The sequence below is a fragment of the Phacochoerus africanus genome, chromosome 7 (assembly GCF_016906955.1).
Source record: "Phacochoerus africanus isolate WHEZ1 chromosome 7, ROS_Pafr_v1, whole genome shotgun sequence".
In the NCBI taxonomy this organism is placed as follows: domain Eukaryota; kingdom Metazoa; phylum Chordata; class Mammalia; order Artiodactyla; family Suidae; genus Phacochoerus; species Phacochoerus africanus.
In genome coordinates, this window is record NC_062550.1 from 55,595,396 (window position 1) to 55,604,915 (window position 9,520).

The following is a 9,520-nucleotide window of genomic DNA, read 5'->3' on the forward strand; positions in this document are numbered from 1 at the left end:
GTCGTATCAGAGCTACAGCTGGTAGCCTATGCCACAGCCATAGCATCACCAGATCCAAGCCATGTCTGCAACCTTCACCACGGCTCATGGCAGTGCTGGATCCTTAACCCACCGATCATGCCCAGGGATCGAACCTGTATCTCTTAGATACTAGTTGGATTTGTTTCCACTGAGCCACAGTGGGAACTCCCTAATACCCTATTAATACATGTAAATGGACCAGAATAAAGTTACTCTAGAACTTCTCTCACAGAGCTTAAAACAAGCCTCAATAGGATCAAACTGATCCACAAGTAACTTAAATGCCTACCAAACACCCTTTGTAGAATGCACCAAAATCTAGACACTTTAATATGGTAGCACTAGCAATTATAGTGTCTAGCATCCAACAAAAAATTGCTAGATATAGGAAGAAGCAAGGGGAAAAAATTAGTCAATACAAACAGAAAATAGAAATGACAAAAATGGTTGATTTACATGCACATACGCACACATGTGCACATTCAAAGACAAAAAGGAAAATACGAATATAAAGAAGAGAGCAACTGAAACTATGAAAAGAACCAAATGGAATTTCTGAAGTTGAAAATATCATTTCTAAAATTTATAATATACCTGATGGGGAGAAATAAAGATTGGAACCCGTTTGAGATTGCAGCTCCTTAGAGAGAGGGTGTTGGACTTCAGTTAAATTCCTTATGTCTTCCCCTGAAATTGCTTCCCTCTTGTGGAGGCAAATGAGAGTACATGGCTCTACTAAAACCTATAAGGACATACTGCAAAGTATGTCCTCGGAGAAGTTTGGCTTGGGACTGGAGAGAAATAGGAACTGAGCATTCCCCTGGTGTGCAGACTGCAGATGTGGTGGGAGTTGCTGAGAAAGGCATGCAGATCCTTGTGATTGGCCGAGGGATGAGTGAGGCCTTGAGGTACCTCAAAAAAAAGAAAAGGGCATTGATGTTCGGGTCCTCCAGACAGAGCAGGCAGCAAAGGAGTAAAATGCCTTGATTACCCAAAGCATCAGGGTGGGTGGGGTCTTCCATTTTATCTACTGATGGAGTCATAAGAGAATAAATCATTAAGCAATTAAAAAAAAAGAAAATATACCTTATGGATTTGAAAGCAGGTAAGAAACTATAGAAGAAAATTTCAGTGAAGTAAAAGAGCAGCTTTACAAACTGAGGCACAGAGAGGACAAAAACTGACTTGTGGGACTCCATCAAGTGGCTAACATAGATGATTGCACACCCTCCTGGGCTTGATTCTTACCATCACACTTAGTAATTTTGTGAACAAGTGATTTGATCTCTCTGTGCCCCAAATTCCCCAACTTTTCACATTGGGAGAGTAATAGCACCTGGATTAAAGGGTTCTCATGGGGATGAAACATGTTTATATATGTTAAAATAATAAAAGGTATCCCACAGTAATCACAATGAATTTTAACAATTTTTATTAAATTCCAAAATGGGAAGAGAATGGAGTTCCCTGGTGGCTCAGCAGGTTAAGGATCTGGCATTATCACTGCTGTGGCAAGGGTTTGATTTCTGGCCTGAGAATATCTGCATGCCATGAGTGCAACAAAATAACAACAACAGCAAAAAGGATGAAAAATACATTGATGATCATGGTAAGTTATTCCTAACTTGTAATCTAAGATTTTTAACATTTGAAGAGTTCCCACTATGGCGCAATGGGATTGGCAGTGTCTGGGAGTGCTGGGACATGGATTCGATCCCAGCCTGGTGTAGGAGAAAATGTCCCTATTAAAAGGTAGAAAGGAGAGACCCCGGCCATGATGACTAAGCAAAGTCCAGCCACCTGCCCCTAACCACCACTCCCCACCACACATCTGCTTCTGTAAAGTTGCTTCCGCAATTACGACCCTGCCTGTTCTCACTACGGTCCACCAGCCAAGCACCAACCCGGAGGAGCTAGCCCATAATGTGAAACCCTTCTCTGGGGCTCAGACTCCGGCAAGCGATCTTCTCTGAGCCCGCAGGCATAACAAACCTGAGGTCTCCAACTCTCCCAGTGCTTGCTTGGTTTCTCGCTGGGTAAAAGAGCTGCTGATATAATGCAGCCACAGAGCTGGAGCTGGTACGTTACAGCTACAAGGCTGTCGATAGAGCTGATACACAGGGGCTCAGGGGCTGCTGGGCAGCTGCCGTAACATTGGCACAGTGGGTTAAGGATCTAGTGTAGCCACAGCTGCCGCTTAGGTTGCAACTGTCAGGGACCGAACCCACATCTTCAAGGATACTAGTTGGGTTCATTACCATTGAACCAGGACAGGAACTCCTCTGCCTCTGGTCTTACTATGATTCTATCATTTTCTTAGATTGTTACCTTTCTTTATTAAATACTATTAGACCATTGTCTCAAGGTCAATAGCAGCAGTACACTATTGACTATATTGCCAAAATTATATTGTGCCACTCAGAGCACTCAGTAAAGCTCTCAATAAATGCATAGCAGTTCTCAATAAATACTGGTTCCCAAACAGTACCCATTTTTTTCAGTATAATGAACAAATCAAGATTCTGGATTTTAGAGGTTGATTTTGGTGCTTCTGATTTTTTGTAATTTTTTTCTCGTGTTAGTTTTTTGTTGTTGTTGATTTTTTTCCTTTTTTTTTTTTCTATTGGCTAAGATCAGAGAAAGCAAAATGAGACATGTTTTAAAAGGCTTCTCAAATATTGAAATGCAGACAAGGAAAGTATTTCCTATCGTATTTTTGCTTAGGAAGTACCAATGAGCATTTGGAGTGGAGGGTAAACACAGCTTCAGGGAAATCGCTTTCAGAAACCCATTAAGGTCAGCCACTGGTGATGGATGAGGGATAGAAATAACTTTCTCTGTGGTGCACAGGAACACTGCGGAAAGTTGCATTTTAACCTGCCTTAAGTTATCAGCAAGACATAATAACTAACTTTAAATGCACAGTCCACAGCCAAAATGCCTCAGGCATATGTTCTTTGCAACATTTTTACTTTAAAAGTGAAAGACATTCCTTGAGTCCATTGACATTGTGTAAAAACCTTGGTAGTGCTTGATATATTTTATTTATAATATTTATTTTCTAGTTAGAGAAAGTATCTGTGGACATTGTGCAGATTGTTCGATATAAAGAAATGTTTATTTTAACATATACTCAGATGCATAGAAAAGCTGTTGAAACCTGAATGAGATCCATAGTTTAATTTATAGTAGTGTACCAATCTTAATTTCTTGGTTTTAATAAGGTACAAAGGTTAAATTAGATGTTATATCAGAGGAAGCCAAATGATGGGTACATAGGAACTTTCCAAATAATTTTCAACTTTTTGTGAGTCTAAAATTATTTTAAGGACTTCCCTGGTGGCCTAGTAGGTTAAGGATAGGTGTTGTCACTGCTGTGGTTTGGGTTTTATCGCTGGCCCAAGAACTTCTGCATGCCACAGACTCAGCTAAAAATTAAAAAAAGATAAAATACAATAACATAAAATGAAATGAAATAATTTCAAAATAAGAAGGTTTTAAAAATCATCTACACTTTTAATATTTTGGTGTTGAGACAAATAAAGTCAGTGTGATTAAAATGGACCAAAGCATCTGTCAGCAAGGACCCCTTCTTTGGTCAGTGGTTTGTTTACCTGAAAAAGTCTGGGGAAGGGACTCAAATACCATCACCTGGTTTTTCTGTTGCTTGCCATCGCCTAATTCTTGTTTCTCTTGGTTGGTTCCAGTTTCAGACAGGCTCTTCTCTTAAGCATCCTGGGGGAGGAAGTGGTAAGAGCAGGAGAGAAACCACAGGGCTGGTTTCACAATCAAATAGTTGCTAATGGAAAAAAAAACCAAAACAAAACAAATATCTACTGCCGTAGATAAGCAGAGCAGATAAGGAAAGTAAAAAAGGAAAAGAAAAGAAGTTCCCTTTTGGCACAACTGGTTAAGGATCCAGTGTTACTGTAGCTGTGGTGCAGTTTGAAACAGTGGAGTGGGTTTGATCCCTGGCCCAGGAACTTCCACATGCCATGGGCATAGCCAAAAAGAAAAAGAAAAAAGAAGGAAAGAGGCAAGTGTTCTATAAACATCCAAAAGATATATATTTTTACCAATAATTAAAATTACATAAAAAATTAGAACAAAGTTTAGAACACAATTCCATCTTCATCTGACCAACTAGAAGAAATAAAACATTAGATAAAATAGACAAGGGCTAGGAAGAGTAAGCGGGTGTAATCCTTCTGAAAAACAATGTGTTCATACTCTTTGGCCCAGTAATTTCACTTCCAGTGATCCTAAGAAAGGAAATTAAAAATATGGATAATGATTATGAACAAGGATATTTATGCAATATTATTTATCATAGTAAAATCACGTCTCCCACATGCACCTGCATGTTCATTGCAGCACTATTCACAATAGCCAGGACATGGAAACAACGCAAATGTCCATCGACAGATGATTGGATTCGGAAGATGTGGTCTATATACACAATGGAATACTACTCAGCCATAAAAAAAGAATGACATAATGCCATTTGCAGCAACATGGATGGAACTAGAGAATCTCATACTGAGTGAAATGAGCCAGAAAGACAAAGACAAATACCATATGATATCACTTATAACTGGAATCTAATATCCAGCACAAATGAACATCTCAGAAAAGAAAATCATGGACTTGGAGAAGAGACTTGTGGCTGCCTGATGGGAGGGGGAGGGAGTGGGAGGGATCAGGAGCTTGGGCTTATCAGACACAACTTAGAATAGATTTACAAGGAGATCCTGCTGAATAGCATTGAGAACTTTGTCTAGATACTCATGTTGCAACAGAAGAAAGGGTGGGGGAAAAAATGTAATTGTAATGTATACATGTAAGGATAACCTGACCCCCTTGCTGTACAGTGGGAAAATTAAAAAAAATTATATAAATAAAAATTAGACAAGGAAAAAAAAAAGCACGTCTCAAAATATTTGGGGATAGTTAATAAAAACATGGTGTTTCTGAATAGCTGAATATTTGTAACTTTCCTGATTTCTTGAAATATTTAAAGTAGTATTTTTCTAAAGGAAACAAATGTGTGTAAACCTGAGTTTGAGAAAAGATCAATTTTTTTTTTTTTTTTTTGGCTTTTTAGGGCTGCATCCTCAGCATATGGAAGTTCCCAGGCTAGGGGTAGAATCAGAGCTACAGCTGCTGGCCTACACCATAGCCACAGCAATGTGGGATCCAAGCCTCGTCTGCAGCCTGCACCACAGCTCATGGCAACGCCGGATCCCCAGCCCACTGAATGAGGCCAGGGATCAGACCTGCATCCTCATGGATACTAGTCGGATTTGTTTCTGCTGTGCCACAACAGGATCTCCTGAGCCTCAAATTTTAAAACAGTTTGCTTACTAGCTGTGTGACATTGGGCAGAATATTAATGTTCTGGGTCTCAGATTTCTTATTTGTAGAATGAGGATAGTATCTTACTAAGGACTATAGTGCCTTATAGTCCCGAAATGAGAAATAAATGAATTACTGCAAGTAAAATAAATATTACATGTTGTTCATTCAGGTAACCACATACATTACATGCTTTCAATGTATATGCATATACCTGGCATACAGTACTTTTCACAATAAATGAAAGCCCCTTTTTTTTGGCCACATCTACAGCATGTGGAAGTTTCCAGGCCAGGAATCACATCCAGTGACCAGAGTCGCTGCAGGACAACCCCTTAACCCACTGTGCCATGAGAGAACTCGGATCCCACATTGCTGTGGCTCTGGTGTAGGCCATTGGCTACAGCTCCGACTCGACCCCTAGCCTGGGAACCTCCATAGGCCGCGGGAGCGGCCCAAAGAAATAGCAAAAAGACAAAATAAATAAATAAATAAATAAAAGACCCAGATAGAAACTGTCAGTAAACAGCCAGAGTGAGGCGGTCACTGGGGCCCTGAGGGGGCTTTTTTATTATAGAAAACAAATTCCTTGCTGTGTTTTGCTTTATAGTCTAAGAAAACTTTAGTCAAGTGAACCCCAGCGTTTTCCAGTTAAAAATTTCCATGATAACTCTTTCCACCTTGTAAAATAGATGTTCTTTAAAGGACTGCATAGTCATTCCTATTTTATTTTACTTTTAAAAAAAATTTTAGTAAAGAATAGTTGATTGAAAATGTTTCTTCAATTTCTGCTATTCAGCAAAACGACTCAGTCATGCACATGTGTATATATATATTTATATACACATTCTTTTTTTTCGTACTATCTTCCATCATGTTCTAACCCAAGAGATTGGACATAGTTCCCTGTGCTATACAGTAGGACCCCCTTACTTATCCATTCTAAATGTAACAGTTTGTGGAGTTCCCGTCGTGGCTCAGTGGTTAATGAATCTGATTAGAAACCATGAGGTTTCGGGTTTGATCCCTGGCCTCGCTTGATGGGTTAAGGATCCGGCATTGCCATGACCTGTGGTATAGGTTGCAGACGTGGCTTGGATTCCGCGGTGCTGTCGTAGGCTGGTGGCTACAGCTCCGATTAGTCCCCTAGTCTGGGAACCTCCATATGCCTCGGGTGTGGCCCTAGAAAAGGCAAAAACACAAATAAATAAATATATAAATAAATAAATGTAATAGTTTGCTTCTAACAACCTCAAATTCCCTGTCTATCCCCCATTCCTCCCCCTGGTAACCACAAGTCTGCTCTCCATGTCCATGATTTCTGTTTTGTGGACAGGAACATATTTTAAATGAATACAAGCAAAGAAGGGAAACAGCAGTTAGGCTTTAGGATTAAAATTCAAGAGGCATTTGGGAAGAAGAAGTAGCTGCATCTGGACTGGGCATGAGAGGGGAGAAGTAGTGGGGGTGTATTTATTTTATTATAAGCATTTTCATTCCATTTGATTCTTATCAAGTACAATTTGTATGTTATAGCAAGATAAGGAAAATTTAAACATGAAAATTCTTCTCTGCCCTTTGGTCTCCTCGCTCCCCCACTGTGCACTGTGTAATCTGCCCTGTACATGGACTAGACCTCTTCCATTGGCAGGAATATCTGCTTAACCATAAAGAGCAACATTCTCTCATCATCAACAAGACAACTCCTTAAAGATAACATTATTTCTTAATTTTGTAAGAGGTCTCATGACCCACCAGGATGATGTTCAGATCTGGGCTGTGTAAACTGTCAATACATCATTTGATGTATAGCCCTCTGTCCCAAAAAATATAGATAACTATGTCTCAACTTCTAATGGGTAGAACGGTTCTCAGAGCTTTCTGAGATGCTCTTCCCAAGTTATCACCCTCACATTTGACTCAAATAAGATTTTCCAATCCTTTCTTAGATCGACTCATTAGTTTTTTGTTGACATTCTTTATCTTTTATTTTCCAAAAAAAAATAATTATAATACATTCAAATGTGTAGGGCCAAAACACGGAAAAACTACTCATCTGCTTTAGAGTCTCTAAAATAAGAAAAAAAAGTATTTGAAGCTATAGAAGAAAAACTTTAGCACCAGAAAGAATAAGAGGCCATGATTGCACGAACAGGATTTTTTTTTTTTTGGGGGGGGGTGCACCCAGGGCATATGAAAGTTTCCAGGCTAGGGGTTGAATTGGAGCTGCAGCCACCAGCCTATACCACAGCCACAGCAATGTGGGATTCAAGCCACATCTGTGACCAATACCACAGCTCACAGCAATGCTGGATCCTTAGCTCACAAGCAAGGCCAGAGATCAAACCAAAGTCCACATGGATACTAGTGGGGTTCGTAACCCACTAAGCCACAGTGAGAACTCCCAGGAATGGTTGATAGTAGATTCCCCACAATGAGGATATTTGCAATGCCCTGGGGGCATGTGGGATGAACCCTTCTTACAGAAACAGTGCTCAGGCAAACTTAAGGGCACCACCTTGTAAGCAGTAGGAAAGTTCTGCTATCTGACTGGCTCTGCAGGAGCCAGCTGCCTGAAAGTTCACCTTCAGGTAAAATTGTGAATTCTAATCTGGTGTATAATCTGCTCTGTGTATTTTCTTCTCAATATCCCTCTACCTGGAATAAACATTTACCAAGGCAAGGCTCACCACAGGGACCTTTCAAAGATGTATCACCTTGGAGTTTTGGTCGTAGTGCAGTGGTTAACGAATCCAACTAGGAACCATGAGGTTGTGGGTTCGATCCCTGGCTTTGCTCAGTGGGTTAAGGATCGGGCATTGCCATGACCTGTGGTGTAGGTCGCAGATGTGGCTCAGATCCAGCATTGCTGTGGCTGTGGGCTAGGCCAGCAGCTACAGCTCCGATTAGACCCCTAGCCTGGGAACCTCCACATGCCTCGGGTGTGGCCCGGGAAAAGACAAAAAGACAGAAAAAAAGATGTATCACCTCTCCCAACAGAGGCATTTTTCCATGAGTGAGACATAGTTACTCAAAGAGTTATCCATTGTTGTTTTCCAAACTCTCAGAGAAAACAATCTCCAAGGACAAGAGAAGTAAAAACAAACAAACAAAAAACCTCATGCATACTCTTTGGTCAGAGCCCAGGAATTTGTTACAACAAAATAACTTCTAAACCTCTATGGTTCAGACATATATACAAAGAAAAGCACTCCAAGTTACAGCCATCCAGTGAATGGCTGGAAAATAAAACCTTCAATTCTCTTCTTTTCCCACTGACACTGGTTTCTTTCCCATATTTGTTTCCTGTAGTTAGGGATACTTAGCAATATCATTTCTTCATTTATAAGCAAATATTGCTTTTTTGTTTCGACTTGAGTAGCAATTTGCCCACCAGAAACTCAGCTTCAAGGAGCTACAACCATCTGAAACATACCTAAGAACTGGGAAATTTCCTTTAACCTCTCCCCCCAATTATATATATGGTATAAAAGAGTCCAAATCAAGGGATGTCTCTTAAATCCTAATTTACAGAGTTTATTTTCTCCTATGATGCCTCAAGTTTCATACGTATCTAGCTGGGAGAGACACATGTATCTTGTCAGATACTATGTTACTTGGAGATAAAAACAGGAGTCAAATACTCTCAAGGAATTTTAATTCTAATAAGATTAATCTGGTAATTTCACAACCACGGAAGAACAAAAATAGAATTAAAAGAATTCCCATAGGCAGGCACACAGATAGCGACCAGAACAAAGCTCTTTCTGGTTCTATTCTTAACTCAGAGTAACTTGAGGCCAGTTACTTCCACGCTGGGTAGTCATTTGGACTTCATTATGTCAAACTCCTATTCCATTCTAAAATTCTAGTGGTAAAGGAAATAAGAACCTCTTATTATTTTTTTATTTTATTTATTTATTTATTTATTTATTTATTTATTTATTGCCTTTTTCTAGGGCCGCTTCCTGAGGCATATGGAGGTTACCAGGCTAGGGCTTAAATCGGAGCTGTAGCCACCAGCCTACACCACTACCACAGCAATTCGGGATCCGAGCCTCAGCTGCAACCTACACCACAGCTCGCGGCAACGCCAGATCCTTAACCCACTAAGCAAGGCCAGGGATCAAACCCTCAACTTCAT

At 40.0% G+C, this 9,520-nt stretch overlaps 1 pseudogene; it reads left to right on the forward strand.

The window, feature by feature from the left end:
* The first annotated feature begins 698 nt into the window (after window positions 1–698).
* LOC125130408 (mth938 domain-containing protein-like) lies at window positions 699–1,055 on the forward strand (annotated as a pseudogene).
* Window positions 1,056–9,520: the final 8,465 nt, after the last annotated feature.